This window comes from Nothobranchius furzeri, chromosome 13 (assembly GCF_043380555.1).
Source record: "Nothobranchius furzeri strain GRZ-AD chromosome 13, NfurGRZ-RIMD1, whole genome shotgun sequence".
NCBI lineage: Eukaryota > Metazoa > Chordata > Actinopteri > Cyprinodontiformes > Nothobranchiidae > Nothobranchius > Nothobranchius furzeri.
The window spans coordinates 38720672-38734249 of record NC_091753.1 but is presented as its reverse complement, the minus strand read 5'-3'; the positions used below and the strand labels follow the sequence as shown (position 1 = coordinate 38734249).

Below are 13578 nucleotides of genomic sequence, written 5' to 3'. Positions count from 1 at the left end.
AAAAAATCTTCCTAAAATCTCCTGACATCAGCTCAGAAATAACCTTTCTCTTTTCTGATGACAATTAGTGATGTGTTTATTACTTTTCATTAACTCTTAAGAAAAACATTCAGAATTCAATCATCTTTGTACTTGAGCACAAGAAGGTAATTCCAGCAAAACACAGCTTAATACTTTATAATGTTAAATTTTACTAGATTCACCTTTATTCATTTTTCTAAGCCAACTAAGAAAATGTGAACTCCATTTGATTTTTTAGTAAACTAATTGTGGAAAAAGTTTTTTTTTCACAATCTGCATTTAAGAAATTAATCCACTTCAATTGGAAGACTTAATTTTTTTATTAATGAGATGCAGAGTTCAGTAAAAACCTTTGATTTGCATTTAAAGCTTTACACAGAATACACATGCAGAAAAAGACACAAACGCCACGTCTAGCTTTTTTCTCACACCTAAATGATTATGAATTTACTTGTCACCACTTTTCAGTCTGTAGTGAATGTTTGGATTACATAATGGTTGACTGTGTCAGCAATACATAGTCTTCATCCAGCAGTACATATAGAATTTCTAAATACATCCCTTTTACTAAAAAATTGTGCAAAGAACTTAAAATATATATTTTTTCATTATATTTATATTCATAGTTGCCGTCTAGGCTTACATCCTACAGCAGGAGGTTGTGGTTTTACTTAGCAGCTTCTTTTTTGTTCCTCACACATCTATAAGGAGAAAAAATTGCACAAATTTATTCTTTCTGTGATACTTTTTAAAAGCTTCCTCTGGGCGAACTCGACCACTTTGCTCGGATCACCTGCTGAGTTCAGTATCCATCTGAAGATGCTTGAATGAACAAAGTCGCTATAATCTGTTGAAAATCATACTTAGAAAGATCTGAGGGAACGTCGACTGTATTCATGTATTGGTAAAATCAGAGAAAACACAGAAATAAATGATGACTCTTTTCTACCAACTGTTTAAATGTACAACGGCATCCATGTACTGGCTTTCTATCTTGAATTCACACTTGGTTACTTTTTTTGTAAATCGTTTAACAAGAACTATTTCCAAATTATAACCAAATATCTCAGCTCAATGACTTAGTAGCTTTGTTCCCTCATTAATCCACCCATTTTCTTTTCCTTTGAATGTTGTCGAGAGTTGCAGGGAGTCAGTTCCCGTCTCCAGCACTGGTCAGGTTTCTGGTCCATCACCAGGCCTCTGAATATTCACTGTACATCTCAACAGGTATTGATCAAATCTACCTGATTTTTCCTAGGGAGTGGCAGACCGGGGTGGTGGTCCCCATCTTTAAGAAGGGTGACCTGAGGGTGTGTTCCAACTATAGGGGGATCACACTCCTCAGCCTCCCTGGAAAGGTCTACGCCAAGGTACTGGAGAGGAGGGTCCGATCGATAGTTGAATCTCAGATTGAGGAGGAGCAATGTGGTTTTCGTCCTGGCCGTGGAACTGTGGACCAGCTCTATACCCTTGCAAGGGTGATGGAGGGGGCATGGGAGTTTGCCCAACCAATCCACATGTGCTTTGTGGATTTGGAGAAGGCTTATGACCGTGTCCCCAGGGGCACCCTGTGGGGGACGCTCCAGGAGTATGGGGTGGGTGGCTTTCTGTTAAGGGCCATTCAGTCCCTTTACCAGAGGAGCGTGAGTTTGGTCCGCATAGCCGGTAGTAAGTCGGACCTGTTCCCAGTGAGGGTTGGACTCCACCAGGGCTGCCCTTTGTCACCGGTTCTGTTCATCACTTTTATGGACAGAATTTCTAGACGCAGCCGTGGTGTGGAGTGTGTCGAGTTTGGTGGCAGGAGAATCTCGTCTCTGCTTTTTGCGGATGATGTGGTCCTCCTAGCTTCATCCAGCTCTGACCTTCAGCTCTTGCTGGGTAGGTTCGCGGCCGAATGTGAAGCGGCTGGGATGAGGATCAGCACCTCCAAATCTGAGACCATGGTTCTCTACCGGAAAAGGGTGGCTTGCCGACTCCGGGTCGGGGGAGAGGTCCTACCTCAAGTGGAGGAGTTTAAGTATCTCAGGGTCTTGTTCACGAGTGAGGGTAGGAGGGATCGGGAGATCGACAGGCGGATTGGTTCGGCGTCTGCAGTGATGCGGACGCTGAGCCGATCTGTCGTGGGGAAGAGGGAGCTGAGCCAGAAAGCCAGGCTCTCGATTTACCGGTCGATCTACGTCCCAATCCTCACCTATGGTCATGAGCTTTGGGTAATGACCGAAAGAACGAGATCCCGGATACAAGCGGCCGAAATGAGTTTCCTCCGTAGGGTGGCCGGGCTCAGCCTTAGAGATAGGGTGAGGAGCTCGGACATTCGGGAGGGACTCGGAGTAGAACCGCTGCTCCTCCGGATCGAAAGGAGCCAGTTGAGGTGGTTTGGGCATCTGGTCAGGATGCCTCCTGGACGCCTCCCCGGGGAGGTGTTTCGGGCATGTCCTGCCGGCAGAAGGCCCCCGGGTTGACCCAGGACACGTTGGAGAGGTTACATCTCCGATCTGGTCCAGGAACGCCTTGGGGTCCTGCCGGAGGAGCTGGTGGACAAGGCCGGGGAGAGGACGGCCTGGAGCTCCCTAATTGGGATGCTGCCCCCGCGACCCGGACCCGGATAAGCGGAGGAAGACGAAGACGAAGACGAAGACGAAGAAGTGTTTCAGTGAAAAGAGTTTAAGGTTCTTCAGATGAGAGGTGCTCATACTTTTACAATCTAATGGTTGAGTGATTCACACACTGATCAAAGCCTGGATTGAATCGCTCCCTCGTGCCGAGAGCTGAGAGTGAGTTACAAATTTGCACTTGAAGAGATGATTTCATGAATTTAGAGAGAAGGTAAAGATGGTGGATGTGTGTAGAACTGTTCATTAGTGCTCAGGTTGATGGCATGGTAGGTTGTGCATCTGTTGAGATGTAGGACAGCAGTTTGACCACGGTGCTAACTGATTAGGTTGATCTTCAGGGAGAAGTTTAATCCTCCCCTGAGTGAGGGTGCCATTAAAATGCAGTGACACAAGATTAATGCTCATCTTGTAAGTGACATTTACTTTCTCATTTACCAAAGAACTTGTCTCGTAATATTATCTGCAGTCTTGTTTTGAATGCTGATGAGTTAGAAAAACTCCTCAAATAAGAAACTGTGTAAATGATGCTGGATGAGGAAGTTGAAGAGGAAGAACTTCCAGCTGAGTAAGGGACATGCAGTAAAACAAAACCATCAGCAAAATATTCCTGTGAACTTCAACAAAAGCAGTTTATGAGACGGATTCTGAATCGGCTTAGTGTTGGATAAACATCATCCTCAGCATCAGGACCAGAGCCGCAGTAGCAGGATGACGGGTTTCTACTGAAATAGCAAATAAAGGCTTTCAAATGCCTCAGAAATCATCTAAAATGAATAAATGTGACTTTAACTTTTTGCTGTGACTAAATGGATGATTAAAATAACTAAAATTCATAATTACTGTGTTTTGACTCACATTTTTTGCTTTTCTTTTTTTGTTTGCAGATTTCCATGTGTGAAGTATCTCAACCCACAGAGTCTCCTGTGAGCGTACACACACACACATCAGTGTGAGAGCTAGCGGCACACACTATATGTTAATGTGAGATGACGAGAAACTAAGTGACGACCGCAACCACCAGGATCAGACAGCCTGCTGCGCTGCAAGATGGATTAAAACCCCACACCTCAGGAGATCAAAGGTAGGAGAAAATGTTTAGTAATCAGCAGCCTGTTATGTTCTGTCCACTGATTGCACGGAGAGAGCAAAGGAGACGGAGAAAATGTGGAATAATAATGTGTTAATAATGTGTGTGTAAAGCTGAGGTGTTGCCAACTCATGTAAAATTTTGGGTGTTAAACCGATAGTTTGTTGCATGACAACAACACGTATTGTTTAAACTCATCGGATCTTGATTTTTCTCACATAGATATGGGTCCAGATTAGGCTGGGGTAAAGTCAATAGCAGCAGGCGTCAGCTTGTGTTACTTCCTGGATCAGCTTCTGTCTGTTTTGTTTAGAAATTTTCTCCTGCTCTTTTCATGCTTTGTTTCATCATTTATAGACTAAGTACTGAGTAGTTTTCTTCACTGTTTGAGCTGAGCACACAGTTTTGAAGCTGACATTTAACCCTTTAACTGGCAGCTAGAGTGTTTTTGGTTTCTTTACCTTATTTAAAGTGACAGTGTGTAGTTTTACCTTTTGTAGAGGGTAAATGTTGTTGCTTTTAATCAATCAAATCAAAGATACTTTATTAATCCCAGAGGGAAATTAGAGTTTCAGTACACACAATTCAGAGGTCAGACATACATGGGCAAGACACATGACAAGAATTGGTGACTGGTCATTCGCAACCCTGAGTCGCGCTACCTTAATAGAGATAAGAGGGTAACATGAGGGATTGATTCAGGAGGAGGGGAAAAAAGGCACTTTACAGCTACCCTCCCACCAGGAGGGCAGCTTTGCTCTCAAAAAAACACCTCAAACAGATATGCAATCAACCAGACAATACAATATGATACTCTAATAGGAAGGCAGCGGGGGGGGGGGGGGGGGGGGGGGGGGGGGCTGGGATCCTGTTTCCCCCAGCGAGAGCAGCCATCTACGGCGCTCAGCCACTGTACAGTCACAGGTGGAAGGGAGATCTTGGGAGAAGCGCAGAGCACATTGACTCCTGCAGGTTGATGACTTCGCCAGGCACAAGTCCTGGGGGGTGGGGGGGGGGGGGGGGGGTGTCGGGTTTTCACAGCATCTGTCTGCATCTGTCTGCATTCCTTCGTGGGGGTTTGTTGCCAGCCTCTCAAGGCTGTTATGGCATCAGATTCAGATAACAAGACTTTGTTTGGGTCAGGCTGAGATAATTTTCCTCTCTGCCTTCAGTCTTTAAACTGATTAAGCTTAATATATTACCTTTACTTATGACCAATAAGCTGTGATATTCTATATAAATATAGAATATCAACCTGCGTGGTCTTTGGTTGTTTAATCAGATGATTCTAGGATTCTTTGCTTTTTTCAGGGACCAAACACACACTTCGTCTCAATTCAGACAGAGTCAGGTTTATAAAAGATAAGAAATGTATTTTCTAAACAAATAAAAACACGACAAGTTAACCAAGGCTACTGTGATGCATGAATCTAAGAGGATGGGATGTGATGTATGGTGATTTAATGATCTGTGTTCATCAGAACCTTGTATCTAGAAGAACTGAGTTCTGGGTGTGAAAATGAATTTGGTTTGCATTAAACTATGAAGTTGGTTCTTATCAAAATGGCATCAGACGCAATCATACTGTGTTCTACCTCACCCTTTTTGGAGACCCTATTCGTGGGTCTGGAGGTCAGGAAGGTCGGATGACCTATGGGCACCCAGGTCCAGTAGACTCACCGCAGTACCGACTTCTCCAGTCCAGAGATGTCTCCAGGCACACAGGCTGGAACTAGTTTGCATCTAGAAGGACTCTTAAGGAGTCTGAACTGTATCAGCTTTGTTTTGCAGGAACTGTTTGCTGTGTCAGCTTCAGCGTGTAGCAGGGTTTTTGACAGCTTATCAAAAATGCTCTGGGTTAAAGAGGGTTTGCTCCACATGGCCTGTCCGTAGCTTTCTCTAGAACTGACTCACCAAGTGAGCTCTGTTTTAATATTCTCATATTATGATTTCTTGGCCAACCAGGACATGCCATGTTAAGGGGTGTTAACAAGCAAACCTCAGAACATCACGCCTTCTTTCAGATACAGGATGCTCGGTTTGAGGCTAAGAAATTATCTATGTGTCATGACGTTTGACTTAACTTTAAAGGGGCATTATGGAAGTTTGACAGCCAAAACATATATAGAAATAATAAATTTCTTCTTCATACATTCTCCTGCAATGCCCTGGTCCTGTAGAATGAGCCCTGGCATTTTTACTGTGATTGCCTGTTTTTCTGTAAAATCACAGAAAAAGAAAGCTGCTCGGGTCGAGCAGGATGCTTCATGCGCGTTCACGCTCAGGCACCGCCAGTAGCATTTGCTATCAGTAGCTTTAGCAGCAGAGAGAGAGGTAGTGCCAACTCAGCGACTTTGTCTCTGTTCCTAATGCCTAGTGATGAACCTAGCTACATTTCTGAGGACCCATAGCTACTTTCTTCTAGATATTTCCTGCAAATTAGCAACAAAATAGCCATTTTCGCTCCGAACCGTTCTTTGAAGGTTGTTTCAGCTGTCATCAAGGATATAAATATTACAGATACAAATTATGTCAATGGTGCTTTAGCTCACCTAGTAAGATGTTGGACTCTCCTGCAGGAGACCTGAGTTCAATTCTAGATGTGAATATAGTTTATTTAGAGTTTTTTTTATATTAATGGTATATTTTTTTACAGTAAGATGCCCACATTTTTATTTGAGACTCGCCAAAGGCATTGAATTCACAGATAAAAAAAGATGTGGGTTCAACTTTCATTTTGGCACAATTTTTCCCATGACCCATCATAAACCTTTGTCGGCTGTGCTGAAGAGAAAAGTACAGAACCAAAGTATTTAATTAAATAGGTGCGCATTCTCCTGTCCTCTGTCCTCTGGGCCAAACACACACACACACACACACACACACACACACACACATGCACGCACGCACACACACACACACACACACACACACACACACACACACACACACACACACACACACACACACAGGACTGTCTCAGCTGTTATTTCCGTTAAGGAGTGTGCACGTGCAGCATGCGCGCCTCGTGCACGAGCCTACTATTGAAGCTGCCGTTACGCTTTTGGCCTGAGGGGGCAATCGCGAGCATAAAAATTCAAAACTCCGTGAAGTCCCTTTAATTTATCTCTAATGAACCTTGTGTCAGAGTGTAGATAATGATTCACTTGCCATATCAAACATTACTGATCATCATATATATAAATCTTTCAATGTAATAATAACATTCATTTCAAACTTCAGTAATTCAAGCACAGATTAATCAAGACATTATTATTATTCATATAACATTTGCTCATTTCATGATTGATTGATTAACTCATATGAGCTGAAAATAGTCACTTTATTCAGAGAGTGAGCAATTCTGCGGTGTTATCAAAAGAATGCTTTGTTTGGGAACACAGCATGACATCTTGTTCCTCCTGAAATGTCAACAAGGCTGCAGTATCCTTCTGTGTTTGTAGGAAGCTAGGATGTAAAATCCACTTTAGAGAATGGAAGTTGTGTCTGCAGATGACTGGTGGCATTTAGGTCAATCTGTAGGTAAAGACTGACCATTGCTGGACGTCACACCTTTAATCTCTGGACATATCCAACGAATAGTTGTTGAAAATGAACAAAATGATGTCCAGTTGTTGAAAAGTATTGGTGGCTTTGTAATCTATAAAATGCTTTCATGTAAATAATGATTCAGTGTCAAAATTAAAGGTGTGGTTGACTGACAAACCATTTTAAAAAGATTATTTCTGTTTAAAATCGGTCACTCTGAGCTTTTCACACAGGCTGAACATGAAAACAGTCTCCTACACCCATCTCCTGCTTTAGCTTCTGATAGAAAATAGATGGTGAAATGCTAGGATTTGAAAATGTTCACACTGTGTGATCACACTGTTAATTTGCATTCATGGCTTCACCTATCTTGGCTCATGCCCACCCACAGGCTGGCTTTTTTTTATGTTTGCAGCGAGACGAGAGAACGGAGAGTGTGTTGGTAATAGTGACTTTGCAACATGGCTGAACACATTCTATTAGCCAATCAGGTTTGTGCCTATGATTAATAATAATGAACAATTCTGCTATTTTCAGTCCACCTCTGCACCTGCAAACGTCTGCATCTCAAAACAGGAGCAGCATAGCCTTTTTTAAATGACTCATCAGGCATCGGTTTACAGTAAAAAACACTACAAATGCATTGAATAAATGAGAAAACAACATCTTTAACTCATTCACTGCCAGCCGTTTCCTGATCGGCCCTTCTCTGCCAGCGTTTCTCACCGTTTTTACAGTTTTTTTTAAGAGTCACAGAACGTTGTGCGCTAGGATGATGTTGACGCCAAAACAACCAAAACAAAGAGGAGACTGACCTCTTACATCAGGAAGAATCCGTGTGTTTCAAGCATTATCCGTTATTTCACAATCCGTTGTTGTAATGAGATCGACAGATGCTTTTCTGGTTCTCGCCTCACTTTTTTTTACAGGAACGGCCCAAAACGATCTCCTAACACATGGATGCTCTACTTCCTGATCATGTGACGTGTAACGTATGTGGATGAAGATCAGCTTCAGAGCTGAGATGTTTGTTCTCTCGGCGCGGGGGCTCGTTCTGATGCCCAAATAGTAAAAAAAAATGCAAATGACGACTTAGTCGTCATTTGCAGTGAACGGTTGGATCTAAAATGACGACTTTAGTCGTCAATGGCAGTGAATGAGTTAATCTTCAGAGCAATAAAGTTAAAAAGAAAGTAATATTTGGCTTCCCAGTATTTTGTCATTGGTGTTAAAGATTTTTAACGCTCTTCTAAAGAACATCTATGTCTGGTTGCCTTTTGGAATAATGGGCACTTGTGACTAGAGTCAGCAAAACCAGAGTTCCACATGACACCATTCTGCTGACCTTTAACCTTCTCTCCTACATTGTGACAGCATAAAAGCAAGTGGGCTCATTTCAGCGTACGATGGTGTTCTGCTCTCCTTTCCTGTCAGGAGAGCCTTTCTACTTGCCTGACCTTCCTTACATTTCTGCTTCACTGGAGATCAGAGAAAATGACACAAAAGTCACAAAAGGTGTGTTTTTGGCTAAAAAGGTGACAAAGTGGTCTCTATGGCAACTGTGTATCAGAGCTGTTGGTGTTTCTATGCAGTGCAGATGGAACACTAGAAACTTGTGATTTAGAGGTTGTTTTTTACAGCAGCGGCTCCTGCTGCCTTTTGTTGGATAAAATCACAAAGCAGAATTTTTTAGTGAGGCTTGAATCAAATATAAACGTCTTTTGGTACACTTTGGGCTTCATACGACGTCCGCTCAGGAGGTAGACTTAAAATGTTTTATTTAATAAATAAATGAAAATATTAAAGCTTGCACATGCTGCTGCTATTGTAATAAGATGGATCATGTAGTGAGGTGGATCTGACAGCAAGAATCTTTCAAATATTGTAACTAAAACAAAAATAAAACCTCTTCACCACATGTGGCTTCGACTTCACCGTCACACACACTCCAGTAAACCTCTGCTCATTCACACACACACACACACACACACACACACACACACACACACACACACACATACACACACACACACACACACACACACACACACACACACACACACACAGTTTATATTTTTAAAGCCACCACGCTATCCCACCAGCGGCTCCAATTTGCTGTGAAGATGCTGAATGTCTGGAAGGCATCCGCTCCGTGTGAAATCTACTAACAGAAATTGACTTTTTTCTGACTTTAGCTCAGCGAAAATGATTTGAGGAGACAATTTCAGTTTCATTGCCCACATGTGCATCAGATGTTAGTCCATGATGCAGATGGTGTATGATACCCTCGCAACACTCTGCTGCCTCGGTGGAAATCCTCCTGCTGAGTCTTGTTGGAAATGTTAAACTAATCTCTGCTGTCCCAGTCTTGATCTCTCAATACGTCGTGTGTGTGTGTATGCATGTGGGCATGCGTGTGTGTCTGCATGTGTGTGTACCGAGTCTTTGCTGCTATTTGGTCATTTCTTTTTCCTGCCTCCTCTCCCTGCTGCTCCTGAGAAATAGAGATAACACCAGGTGATGCTTTTCTGCTGCCCTGCAGATTACAGAGCCAATCGGATACAAAGAGTCTGCGGGCACTTGAGAAGAATAACTTGTTTGGGATTCTTGAACTGAATGATCCAGACCTAATGCCATCTGGCATCTTAGGGCATCAGTAGCTCGGGAGGTAAAGTGGGTTGCCCAGTAAACAGAGAGTGTTAAGATGAATCCCAGCTGGATTCTGCTTTTGTGTCTTTGGGCAAGACGCTTGAACCCACCTTACCTGCTGGTGGTGGTTGTTGGGACCAGTGGCGCTTGTGCTCGACAGCCTCACCTCTGTCAGCATGGCCCCAGGGCAGCTGTGGCTACAAGGTAGATCATCACCACCAGTGTGTGAATGTGTGTGTGAATGGATGAATGAAACACTGTAATGTAAAGCGCTTTGGAGTCCTCTGACTCTGACAGACGCAATACAAGTGCAGGCTGTTTATCATCTTAGAAGAATTTAATTGTAAGATCATTATTATTTGGAAAACAAAGAAATATAAATTATTTCTAAAATTTAATTTTGACAGATAAAATAATAATCTGACAGGATTTGGATGACTTTTCCATGTTAAAAAAACAAATAAAAAATAATTACTTAAATAGTTACTCAAATGCTCATTGATAGGTTGAAATTGGCCATATTTTCATCTATTTATTTGATTTTTTAAAAAGTTTATCCTGCATGTATTTTTGAATAGAGTAATAATCAAAACAGTATTACTTCTGTTATTGGAACAGTATTTATTACAGTGCTTCATTATTACTCTGGATCCACAATGGTGAGTTTGTGTTGTGGAAAAATACTACACAGCAGGTTTTACACGAGTACCATCCGTGTTGCGTGATTGTGTTGATGTTAGGTTTTACCCTGAGATTAGCTGGCTGTGATCAGAGTTAAAGTCAGGCCTTTTCTGTCCGTGTGAGGACCACCTCATAGCTTCTTATAGAGGAAATGACCTTAAACATGGAGACGAGGGCAAATCTGAAAGAGATAAAGGAGCTCAAGCTGTTGGTGGGAGTTTGAGACTTAAAGATCAGAAGTTTCATCTGCATCCCACTTTTGTGTATCTGCAGAGGAGTATTATGTTACAAAAAGGTAAAACACTCTTCTACTGAGAGTTTCAGTTCAAAGAAGAGAAGCTGTGAAATGGAGCAGCAGAAACAGAGAGCCGATGTAGGCACGAAAGCCTGAAAATGTTTTATAAACGGATCAGAGGGTTTTGTAATTCTCTTTTTAAAACGACTGCTATATTAAAAACAAAAGTGCTCTTAAAATAAGTTTATTTCCATCATAATCAGCCTGTTGCAGCAAAGCACCGGCTTTATTCAGTCTGTGTTGTTCAGAGCTAGCATTCATCACAGTTTCTGCTCTAATCTTTCTGCTTCAAACATATTTTTTTCCGATTTGTGTGGAAAGTTTTGTTTGACTCGTGTTTGGTCAGAACTGTTTAAATAGCACTTTCAATATTTATGGGGCCGGTTTGTTGAGATGCTGTGAATGTGTGACCCAACTGACCGAATATAAATAGTTCATTGCCCTCCACCATGTATTAGCCAGCTTCTCCCTCATGTCTGACAACTCTACTGGAAAATTAAATCAGAGGAAAAGACGGATGTACAAGCAGGGGCAGAGGGCATGACATAACACAAGATTTCACACTGAGGGCTGCTTTAATATATGTGTGAAAGGCAGCAAAGAAGAGCTGAGGAGCAATAATCTCACAAGGTGAAGCGCTAACTAAATTAGATTGGGAGCAACTGAGAAACGTTGACTGACAGACCACGACTGTTAAATTAGCTTTTCTTTTTTTGTCGACATGTTTATATACACTTTTTATTGAAATACAAATTTAGAGTTAAGTTCTTGATACATTTAATGTCTGAAACTAGGAATGTTTTGATCACGTTTTTTGCTTCCGATTCCGAGTCATTTAATTTAGGAATCTGCCGATAAAGGGTCCTAATCAGATGGGTTAGGGTTATGTCATTTCTTTAGTTTATCTACCATAAAACATCACTCGTTTAGGAAGTACATGAATAAGATATGTGTTAATATTACGAATATATGTAAAAGTAGCCTTTTCCCTCATATTTTCAGTCGTTTACTTAGTGTACGTCTGTTTCGAACAACAGGGTCACTCTTTTCTACAAAACACCTGTAGAGCTGCTGTGAGTGTAAAGGTAGGAAGAGAAAGCAGATCATACCGCAATTCAAGGAGACTTCAAAACTCGATGTTGCAACCACAGACACTCATCAGTGTGATAAATATACTGCTATTTTGACATTTTTGCTGTCTGGATATTATTTATTTTTCTTAATGCATCTTTTAGTTGTGTCGGCTGGCTTATCCGAATTGTTGCAGCCAACTGAGCAGGGTTAGGTTTTCTTAAGGTGGCACATCAGAATTGTAGTGTTGAATGCATGGCACTATCTTTTTCACTTTGTTAAATGCCCAGTTTGCACACATTACACATGTCTATTTCACTCCCTATGCCATTCGTTTTAAAATATATTCAAATTACAGTTTTTCTCTCTTGAGGCGACGACTATGCTCTGTGTTTGCTAAATGTTATGTTGTATGAACTTCCTTAAAGAGGGACTGCACACCATCAGAAAATGTAACTCAACCCCTAGTCAAGATTTGAAAAATGCTATGAAAGTGGGCGTTGCCAGGAGGCATGGAGTGGCATGGCCAAGTGTGGGGGATTTCCATCCTGGGAGGGAGGGGGAGTGGGAGGAGACTGTACCGATGACGTGAAATTGTTCCAGCACCAGTCAATCACAATTTTAAAATGCAGTAGCCGCTGTTCTACCTCAGGGGGCAGCACTAAGACATTTTTAGACCTAGATTAGATTTAATTACGTTTACACATACGTGTCAAAAATGCACAGAAACAGAAATATTGCATTTGTAAATACCCAATTATACAGTTTATAAGCAAAACTTTTTTTTTGGCGCGGGGGGGGGGGGGTTTAGTTACTCTTTAAAGGGACAATTAGAAACTTTTTCATATTTTTAAATCATTTTCTTGAGCCACTTTGTACTAAAATGACCCTTTACAGGGTTAAGGAAAGGCCACTCAGCCCCTATCGCCCGCTGTGGTCAGGATATTGGACTTGCAAGATCACATTTTCATGTCCGGTCTGCTGGGACTGATGTACCTGACACTGCTGTCTGGCTTCAGCATGTTTTCTGCATTTAATTCATGAACACAACTGATTTGTTTAATTTAGTGATGAATCACTCCACTAGACACTTAAGAAGGCTGGGAGACGTTTCAGCTGTTAGATTAAGGTGTTAAAAAGACTAACGGACAGCGAGGAGATAGTTTTGCTTCTACAAACGGACACTAGGGGGTGCTAAAAGCAAGCTAAACAGCTTAGTATCCCTCTAAATTATGGGACTGGCGCTGTTTGTGAACTATAGAACACTCATGTATGAACTTGTTGTGTTTAAAACTAACAAGCCATTGTTATTCTGTTTGAAAATCTCTTTCTTAGGATGAATTTATAAGTCATGTCTGTTTTTTTATTTTTTTGGTTAATTCTGATTTTTACCACTCTATTCCGATTTCCTAAGCACATTCTGCCCAGGGGCCCCTGCAATCATAATCCGGCCCTAACCACACAGTGATGCATAATTGGAAAACCAACAAAAGGTATAATTTTTCCATGTGCATCACTGATATTTATGAATAAACACATTAATCCCCCCTATCTTGTAAAATAAATAAATAAACTATAGAAAAAGATTCACTGTTTGACTTTGTGGGACA

The 13578-nt window shown here is 41.6% G+C and overlaps 1 protein-coding gene across 4 annotated transcripts in view; it reads left to right on the top strand.

The window, feature by feature from the left end:
• The window catches only part of grik4 (glutamate receptor, ionotropic, kainate 4), a 352270-nt gene that overhangs the window by 73168 nt on the left and 265524 nt on the right, over positions 1-13578 (top strand). For all 4 annotated transcript variants that reach the window (XR_011516047.1, XR_011516045.1, XR_011516046.1 and 1 more), the window contains exon 2: positions 3521-3717. The gene's annotated coding sequence lies outside the window, so the exon portion shown is untranslated. The remainder of the gene's footprint in view (positions 1-3520; positions 3718-13578) is intronic.